The sequence below is a fragment of the Colobus angolensis genome, unplaced genomic scaffold (genome assembly GCF_000951035.1).
Source record: "Colobus angolensis palliatus isolate OR3802 unplaced genomic scaffold, Cang.pa_1.0 Scaffold212, whole genome shotgun sequence".
Taxonomy (NCBI): Eukaryota; Metazoa; Chordata; class Mammalia; order Primates; family Cercopithecidae; genus Colobus; species Colobus angolensis.
In genome coordinates this window covers 2,913,120-2,922,346 of record NW_012115289.1, presented here as the reverse complement: position 1 = coordinate 2,922,346, position 9,227 = coordinate 2,913,120, and positions in this window count along the sequence as shown.

The following is a 9,227-nucleotide window of genomic DNA, read 5'->3' as shown; positions in this document are numbered from 1 at the left end:
GATCCTGAGCAAAATTATGAGGAAGTGCATCCTCCCATTCCATGAAGTTCCCCTTTCTCTATGCTGACTTTGTCTTTTGGGAAATTGTCTCTCTCCAGTGATTTTTTTTTTCTTCTTCTCCCTTCTGGAAACTTAGTTTCAGGAGATATGCAGAAAAAAAAACATACTAATGAGCAGACAGCTGTTAAAATAGTAATATGTTCCTTTTAGCAGAAACATTGATATTTTAACCTCAGACAAAAAAAACTACATATTAAGAAAAAAAAATCTGTGAATTTCAAAATTTTAGACATTAATGAGCAGGCGGAAAACGTATTTTGATGGGGGCAGAAGATCTGAAGTTTCATGAATATTACTCTTCATAGGCTACTTGCTCTACCTACACAAAGGCTGTACTTCTGGGATGGAAAGCCAGGATTTAAGGGAAATGGTGAGAGAGATGAGTGGCAATCTGTGAGGATCAGTGGAGAAAAAAAGAAAGGAGAATATTTGTGTGATGGTGAGGGGTTGAAGTTAGCTTGCTATGTAAAGACATTCTTTCTGAAAAATGCTAAGTCTTTATGGAAAAGCTCCATGATGTTATTTATTTTGCTAGTCTTTTCACTTCTTTCATGCTAGATTTGTTTAAAGTAAGCACTTTGGCACAGAAATTAAAACCTAGGCAGTAAAGTCTAAGTAATCAGATGTAGTGTATTAGCAAGCCTCCCAGATGGGCCCCCAGTAACTCTTGTCACTTTGTATCCATGTCTTTGTGTAGTCTTTCCTGATAGTGAATATTGTTGACCAGGTGACAAATGGATATTGTAACAGTGATGGTATGTGACTTTCTGGAAGGTGAGGCTGTAAACCCACTGACGCTTCTGTCTCATACTTTATTGCATCACTTGCTCTAGAGGAAGCCAGGTGCCATGTGATGAGTACACAAGCAGTCCATGGAAAGCCCATGAGAAGTGGAAATGAGATCTGTCAACAAGCTCCAACTTGCCAGTCTTATGAATGACAACATTCCCAAAGCAGATCCTCCAGCCACAGCCAGACTTCAAATGACCACAGCCCCACTGATATTTTGATTCCATTCTCATGAGAGACCCTGAGCCAGAAACATCTAACAAAGCTGCTCCCAAATTCCTGACTCCCAGAGGGTATGAGGGATAATAAATGTTTATTGTTGTTTTAAGCTAGTAGATTTTGGGGCAGTTTGTTATGCAGCAGTAGAAAATGAATACATATGTGTAAGGCAAGAATCCAGGCTAGAGGTTTAGCCAGAAAAGTCAATAAATTAACTAAATAATTGTGACTCAGGGGCCTGTCATGATCCAGCATAATTTCAGACATTGCAGTTAGAATAAAAAGACCCCACAAAATCCCCATCTTCAGATAAGGAAAAGAGCAAGTAGAGAGATATGCTTACATTTTGCAGATATTATAAGCTGTAGAAAGGAAGGAACATTGTAAGGTAGACCAGATAGTTAATCACTTGTGGAGAAGATAGCACCTGAGGTGTCCCACAGAAGAAGAATTAAGAATAGATTCAAGAGAGGTTTTCTTGATGGGAAAAAATATGACCAGAAGAGATGGTGATAGAAATGAGCAAGCTCATTGTGGGAGGTTTATGGTGTGTGTGTGTGTGTGTGTGTGTGTGTGTGTGTGTGTGTAACAGCCTTAAATGTTAATTTCTTATCTTGGAACACAATGTGAGAAATAGGAAAATATTTAAAATATTTATGTTAGAAATCATCTTGGAATGAGATGCTAAGAAAATAATTTGGTTTTAGACTAGAGAATAAATTGAGAGTGAGGTCACTGAGGGAATGAATTTCATGGTGATCCAGGGTTGAGAGAGATTTCCTTGCGGGTAGTAGGAATAAAAAGGAAGGGCAAATTATGAGAAGACAAAAAGGACGTCATCAAGACCAAATGACTTTCTCTCTTCCCCTGGACTGCAAACACCATGGCATCGGAAATGGTGTCCCCATTGCCTAGCACATAATTGGCATTAGTAAATGCTCAATACATATTTATTGGATGCATAAACAAAGTAGGACCAGTCCTTGGCAGAGATGTCAATAAATAGTTAATCAATAGTTGGCAGAACTGAGGCCTCAGAAAGTATGAACAGCTCCCATCCAAGTCCATCCTCCCGTTCACCATTATCCTGTTTGCTTAATACATTCGATAATGTTGGCCTTCCTTCAGGAGTGAGATGGGGTCGTGTTACTCACACCATCAGGGTCTTTCCTCGTGATAGTTTCTTCCACCTGGGCTGACTACTCCTGTGTTGGTAATGTAAGGAGATATGGGATAATTTTCTTAGCATCTGCCTCTCCTATTAAATTGCAAATAAGCTCCACTAGGAGAGCGACTGTGTCTGTTGAAATCACCATCATATCTCCAGTGTGTTTTATTGCACACATCTAAACTGATGTGGTTTGAATTTGTGTCCCCACCCAAATCTCATGTCAAATTGTAATCCCCAGTGTTGGAGGAGGGGCCTGGTGGGAGGTGATTGGATCATGGAGGTGAATTTGGATCATGGAGGCAGATTTCTCCCTTGCTGTTCTCATGATAGTGAGTTCTCATGAGATCTGGTTGTTTAAAAGTGTGTAGCACCTCCCACTTTGAATCCCTACTCCAGCCATGTAACATGTGCTGCTTCTGCTTCTCCTTCCCCTTCTGCTGTGATTCTAAGTTTCCCATGGCCTCCTCAGTCATGCATCCTGTGGAACAGCCTGTGGAACCATGAATCAAAACTTCTTTTCTTAATAAATTACCCAGTCTCAGGTAGTTCTTTATAGCACTGTGAGAACAGACGAATATGTAAGTGAAAGGTGAGATATCATCTGTTTGTTTTTCTGGTCCTTCACAGTAGAGTCCACAGCATCTATTTCTCTTCTTGAATAGTTATTTATCTCATTTCTCATATTCCATCTGTAAAAAAAAGAGCTTAACATAGTAGTGCTGAGACTGACATCATTAGAAGGTCTGCTTGTGTGCTTGGCCCTTGGTTGGTGGCAGGACTTAAACTTCTGGAGGATTCTCATCATTCCCTTACTGATAAGAGTGGCTCATGGTGCTGAAACTGTGCAATAAAAAGGTTCATGCTGAGCACCTACCTGCTTCCTTCTGGGAGTCTGGAATTTTGTTACATGTTAGGCAGAGGGTGTCTACATGGTCAGCCCTCAATAAACCTTGGGTACTGAGTCTCTAATCAGCTTCCTTGTAGACAATATTTCACGTGTGTTGTCACAGTTCAGTACTGGAGAAATAAGTGACTCCGTGGGGTGGGGAGTCCTGGGAGCTTGTGTCTCATTTCCTCTGGGCTTCTCCTCATATACTTTTTCCTTTTGCTGATTTTGTTTTGTATCTTTTTACTGTAATAAATTATAATTGCAGGTACAAATGTATACTGGGTCCTATGAGTTCTTTTAACACATCATAACACTGATGGGTTCTTAAGAATCTATGACTAACTGTCCATTGGAAACTGCTGTCAACATTGCCTTAAAATATATTCTGAATATGCCTGTTTATCTCCTCCATGGTTTCCACCTTTACCAATACCATTATCATCTTTCTCCTAAATCACTCATCCTCCCAACTGGCCTCCTTGTTTCCAGTCCTCTTTTTCTGCAGTAGAGTGGAGTGAACTGAAAAATCCATAAACATGTCCTGTCATTTTTGTTGTCAAACTCTCTAATGACCAGACATCACATTCAAAGAGAAAGCAAAGTGTTCATAGTGACCTAAATAACCCGGCTCCCCATTGCCTCCCAGCCTTTATATCCTCCTCCCTTGTCATTCACCTCACTCCAGCCATATGGGTTTACCCACTCTTCCTCACAGACATGTTCCCCCTCAGAGTCCTGACACTCACAGTCATCTCGCCCTGGAATGGTCGGTCCAAAGGTTCCTGTATGGCTCATTCCCTCACCTCTTTTAGATGTTTTACCAAATCCGTGATGCCCTCCCTGGCACTTTGCCTAATGTCAGTCTCTCCTTATACTCCCCCATCCCTCTTTACTTCTTCTGCTTAAGCCTTATTATCAACCTACTACAAGTCTCATTTATTTATCTTGTTTTTTGTCTGTTTCACTCGCTAGAATGTAACCCTCATGAGGGCACAGATTTTTGTCTATTGTGCTCACTGCTGAATCTTCAGTGCTTATGATAGCTTGTGACATACAGAAGGTACTCATTAAATGCTTGATGAATTAAAGTATACATAAATGAATAATACATGACCTAGCCCCAAGCTTCATCTCCATTGTACAGTCTTCTTCACTTGCCCAGAGAATTTTGTATATACGTATTTTTCATTATAATTTATCTCATTCTCCTTGTCTGCTACAATCAGAAAGGATTGGCAATCATTTTCTAATTGTTCTTGTGCCCCATACACCTATAACAGTGCCTGACATGTTGTAATTGTTAAAAACAACACTCATCATTTTTTAAATGACTGAATGAATGAATAAATGATTTTTCTTATGATGTCAAAATGTTCTACAAAGGAATATTCCAAATTATACTGCAGTATATGAGTGTACCAGTATATGAATGTACCAGATTCACTAAAGATAAATCAGGATTTGGGTTTGTTTTTTGTTAATATAAGCATACTGAGTGGTAACATTTATTTCTGTTTGCTTATTTCTTTAATCGCTACTGTTTAACTGTTTTCAATTCTTTTTCTTAAGTTTACACGTACATTCTGCTTATAGCATTTTGCAGCTTATATTAGAAATCATGAGAAAACAATTTCCAAAGAATATGGAAGTTAACTGTTTCTTTGCATCACCAGCATTAGGGAGTATGTGAGTCACATACCCACATGCTTCCAGGGGCCTGATAGGCAGCATAAGTGAGCAAACCTCCAGGTCAGTGTCCAGGCCCTGAAGACAGGAAGTGCATTTTTCACAGCCCACAGCTGGTGTTCAGTACGGTAAATGGGTGCCACGTGGGAAAGCAGGCTTGATGCTGCCAAAGTTCCTTTTTCAAAATTAAACCTTTCACTTTCTTAGTTCTGGAGATGAAAATACATAGTAACACATGTAGTAGAACTATTTCCTAAAAGACAATGCGATGGTAAAAGTACTGCAATCAGGAATAATAACATGAGAAGCTGTGATATTGATTCACCACCCTTAGAAGTGTTGAACGTAGTGTGTGCTTCATATTCCAGTCTCCAGGAAGTGTTAGAATGGCTTACGATGATTAAGAATTAATTTGTGTTTATTCTTTTCCCCCTACTCTCTATCATATTTCCAAATTGTAATGATTATAATGATAATTGATTGGAGGCCACTCATCTGTTTGGTTTGGAATATGATGATTCATTACAGCCACTATCAAATTCCTGGCCAATATGTAGCAGAAGCTTTTGGCTAGCAGAAAGCACAAGGTGTACACATTTGATCTACCACACAATACGGCAGATACCCAGATACCCCATTTGCATTGCCAGTTGTGCTACACAAACACTTTCCTGGAATTATTTGAAATACAACAAGGGTTATTGCTAAAGTCTCTATTCTGGAAAAAAAAAAAAAAAAAAAACTGCCATGTTTTCGAAGAGTTTCTTGCCAGAGAAGGGGAACAACATTAATAATACAGGCCGGTCTATCATTCGGATAGTTCCCTTGGTGGTCAGTTAGAGCTGGCATCCTAGAGGGAGCAGCATCTGGTATACAGACTTTAAGCTCTCTTCTTGCAAAAGAAGATCTAGAAGCAGTTGAATGTATATTGGGACTCTTCCTAACTTTTCTCTAGGTAGTATTATCAAAGCTTAATGCTTGGCAATTACTTTGTGGTTATCATTTTACAACTTTTCTTTTTTTTAATTTCTGAAAGTTTATATGGCTACTGAGGAGATGCCATGACACAACAAGAGCCCAGATATGTCTTTTTTTGTGTGAAAATATCCCAGGTGCTTATGCACTTCTTTAAATTCCAGAGGAACAGCATTTGTCAGGTTTAGAGCTCTCAGCCAGTTACTGTGGAAGATTACAAAACAGAGAGAAGTTTGGTTTATCATGCCTAACAGAAGGTGGCACCAAAAATATCTAATACTGGTTTATTTAGTTTTACTTAGGACGTGATTGTTATGTTGGAATATAAAGAAAATTACTCAAAATCATTTTCATAACACCAAGTAATCACTGTATTTTATCACAGTACCATTCTCCTGTTGTCTAAACATTATTGCCTTATTTATCACACCAGTACCATCATTTTCATATTATGCCTCTGCTTATTTCCACGGTCTCAAGCAAGACAATAAGTAAACTAAGTTGCCTTTAACTTTCATTGGACAAAATTATCCAATAATTAACTTTATTACTTTTTAAACTAAATATTTTCTAAATTTAGAATTCAATTCTTGATGTTTAAATGGGATCTCATTTTGTATATGCCCTGGTAAAAGAGATACGACTATTTAGGAAGTGTTTACAGCTCCTTCTTAAAGATAAAACTAAAAAAGAAGAGCACAATAATGACATACATAAATGCCTGCTTATTTGTTTCTGAGAATATATGAGATTCAGAGCCTAGTAGATTCATACCTAGTAGCAGATATGAACAGAGTGGTTTGAAAGCATTCATTGTTTCTACAAATCAGCCTTATTCGGTGAATATCAAATTCAATTTTTTACAAATAAAAAAATAAGTTTCAGAAAGATTAATAAGTTGGCCATTGAGCTGGTAAGAAACAGGGCTATTTATACTTCACTATTTGAAACTTCTCTATTTAAAACTAAATCCTCTGTTTGCATAAATGGCAGAAAGATTCAGGATAAATCTATGTAGATAAATTAACTACATAGTGGCACGTAGGCTTGTGACATTGCAGAGAAGTGCAGCAAATTCATTTACTGTCATAACAGTTATGTTCTATTCTGCCTTAGTTGCCCTTTATAATGGAATTGATTTTTTTTTAACTCACAACATCAAATTTCTCTACATGAGTTCTGTGTCCTTTAAAACAGACACCTTGGGGATGCTGAGCATCAAGAAAATGAGCCAAATGTTTCCACAGCTCTTCCCTTTCAGTTGCCTTGGGAGTGCCTGCCACTTTCTTTTTAACATTTTCAGTGGTGACAACTCTTCAGTATTTGATGGCTGTTTTTTTTTTTTCTTAATGTGAAGAGAAAAAAAGAATAAAGCTATCTAGAGCTAAGTCTAGAAAATATGGTGAAAATTGCATTATTTAAGCTCCAATTCAAATGTGTTTATAAAATAACAACCATGATGCTTCCCTCTCTCCCTCCCCCGTTCCCTTCCTCCCTCCCCCATTCCGTCCTTCCTTCCCTTCCTTCCTTCCTTCCTTTTTTCCTTCCTTCCTTCCTTTTTTTCTTCCTTCCTTCCTTCCTTTGCTTCCTTCCTTCCCTTTCTTTCCCCTTCCTTCCCTCCCTCACTTCCTTCCTTCCTTCTTCTCTTCCTTCTTCCCTTCCTCTTTCCTTTCTTTCTTTCCTCCTTCTTTCCTTCTCCTCCTTCTCCATAAATCATATGTTTCTATGAAGGGAATTTCAAAAATGTTATCAGGATAGAAAATTATTGAAATAATCAAGTATCTTCCTAAGTGACAATTTTAAATACTAATACTTTGAGAAGGAAATGCTGGTGTGTTCATTTATCTTTGAGTCAACTCTAGTGAAAATACTTTCTCTGGTTATGTTTTACTGTGTAAAAACCTCTCCCAAACATAGTGGTGTTAACCCACAATTATTTTACTATGCGCACAGTTTTGTGGGTCAGAAAACTGGGTGGGACATCACAGGAATGGCTCATCTTAGATCACGACAGCTGGGGCCTCTTCTGGGTGGCTCCATGGGCTGACGATGGCTCAGATGGGGCCATTTATCTGCCGCCTCAGTTCTGGCTTTTGTAGGAATTTCTTAATTTTTCTCCACATCCAAGTTGTCTTATTTTCATTCACTCACGTGTCTAGAACCCGGCTTAGATGGGTGGAATCTCTGGGGCTGATTCGTCTCCTTTCCTGATGTGGCCTTCCAAAATGCCCAGCTTCAACTTCCTCACAATGTGATGGTTTCAGTAGCTGGGCTTCTTACCCAGTGGCTAGCTTTCCCCAAAACAAGAGTTCCAAGAAGCAAGAAGTAGGAGTTGCTAATCTCATAAGACCTGGACCAGAAACTAATGCAGCATCTTGTCTGCCATATTGTGTCAGTAAAATCATTAACAGAGCCTGCTCAAATTCAAGGGATAGAGACATGAACTCCCAAAACTCAGTGAGAGGAGTATCAAAGAATTTCATAGCTACCTTTAATCCACCACAAAATCTACAAGTATCCAAATAGATAGGAGACATATTCTTCCCTGGATTTTTCTGTCTTGAAAACATCAGAGATGTTCAGGGTGCTATATGAATTAAAGAAGAAATGTTAAGCATAGATTTGCCTCAAAATACTGCAGGTATATGCTCAGAATCTAGATATATTTATTTTAGTATAGAGCTGGTTCTGATTAATTTTTATGTCTACATAGCTGACTCATTCGAAGATTTTTGGACTCTTTGTTTCGAGAACAATCGCCTGACAAATTAGTGCAGTTTACTTATGCTGAGTTATAAATCATGTATTCCTCTCTACTTTGCTTAAGTTCAACTCTTTCCCTGAAATATCCTGCCCATATCCATGCTAGCTTTGCTGTCTGAAATTCCTATCCATCCACAAAAATCCGTGTCTTCCATTAAGCCTTTTCTCATCCCCAAACCAGATATTTTCTTCCTTTCATGTAAGCCTCCATAATACTTTTTGGAGGGAGGGGATTCTGTGTTATTATTCTTCTCATAATTTACTTTGAATTAAAGCCATTTATTTATTTATTTATTTTCCTCTCACTCCGGGCAAGCTCTTATGAGGCAGGACAACTTATCATTTATTTTTCATCTGACATCATTCTTAGTGCGGTGCCTTGCCCACAGTAGGTGCTTGAGAGGTATTGCTCAAAGTGAAGAATTGAAATATTTATATATGAGAATTTCTGTTGATTTTACTACTTTTATAGAAAGATCCATTATCTAAAGGTGGTGATAAATTGAGTACTTACTCTGGTTAGGATGATGGTGATTACCTGATATACAACATCCATTGAGCAACCATGAAGAATCCTGGCACTTGCCTAAACACCATGCTAGGCCAGAAAGCAATCAAAGTTTTCTCATGCAGAAAAATTCATTTTAGTGGGGGAATTAGACATCAGATAGCAAG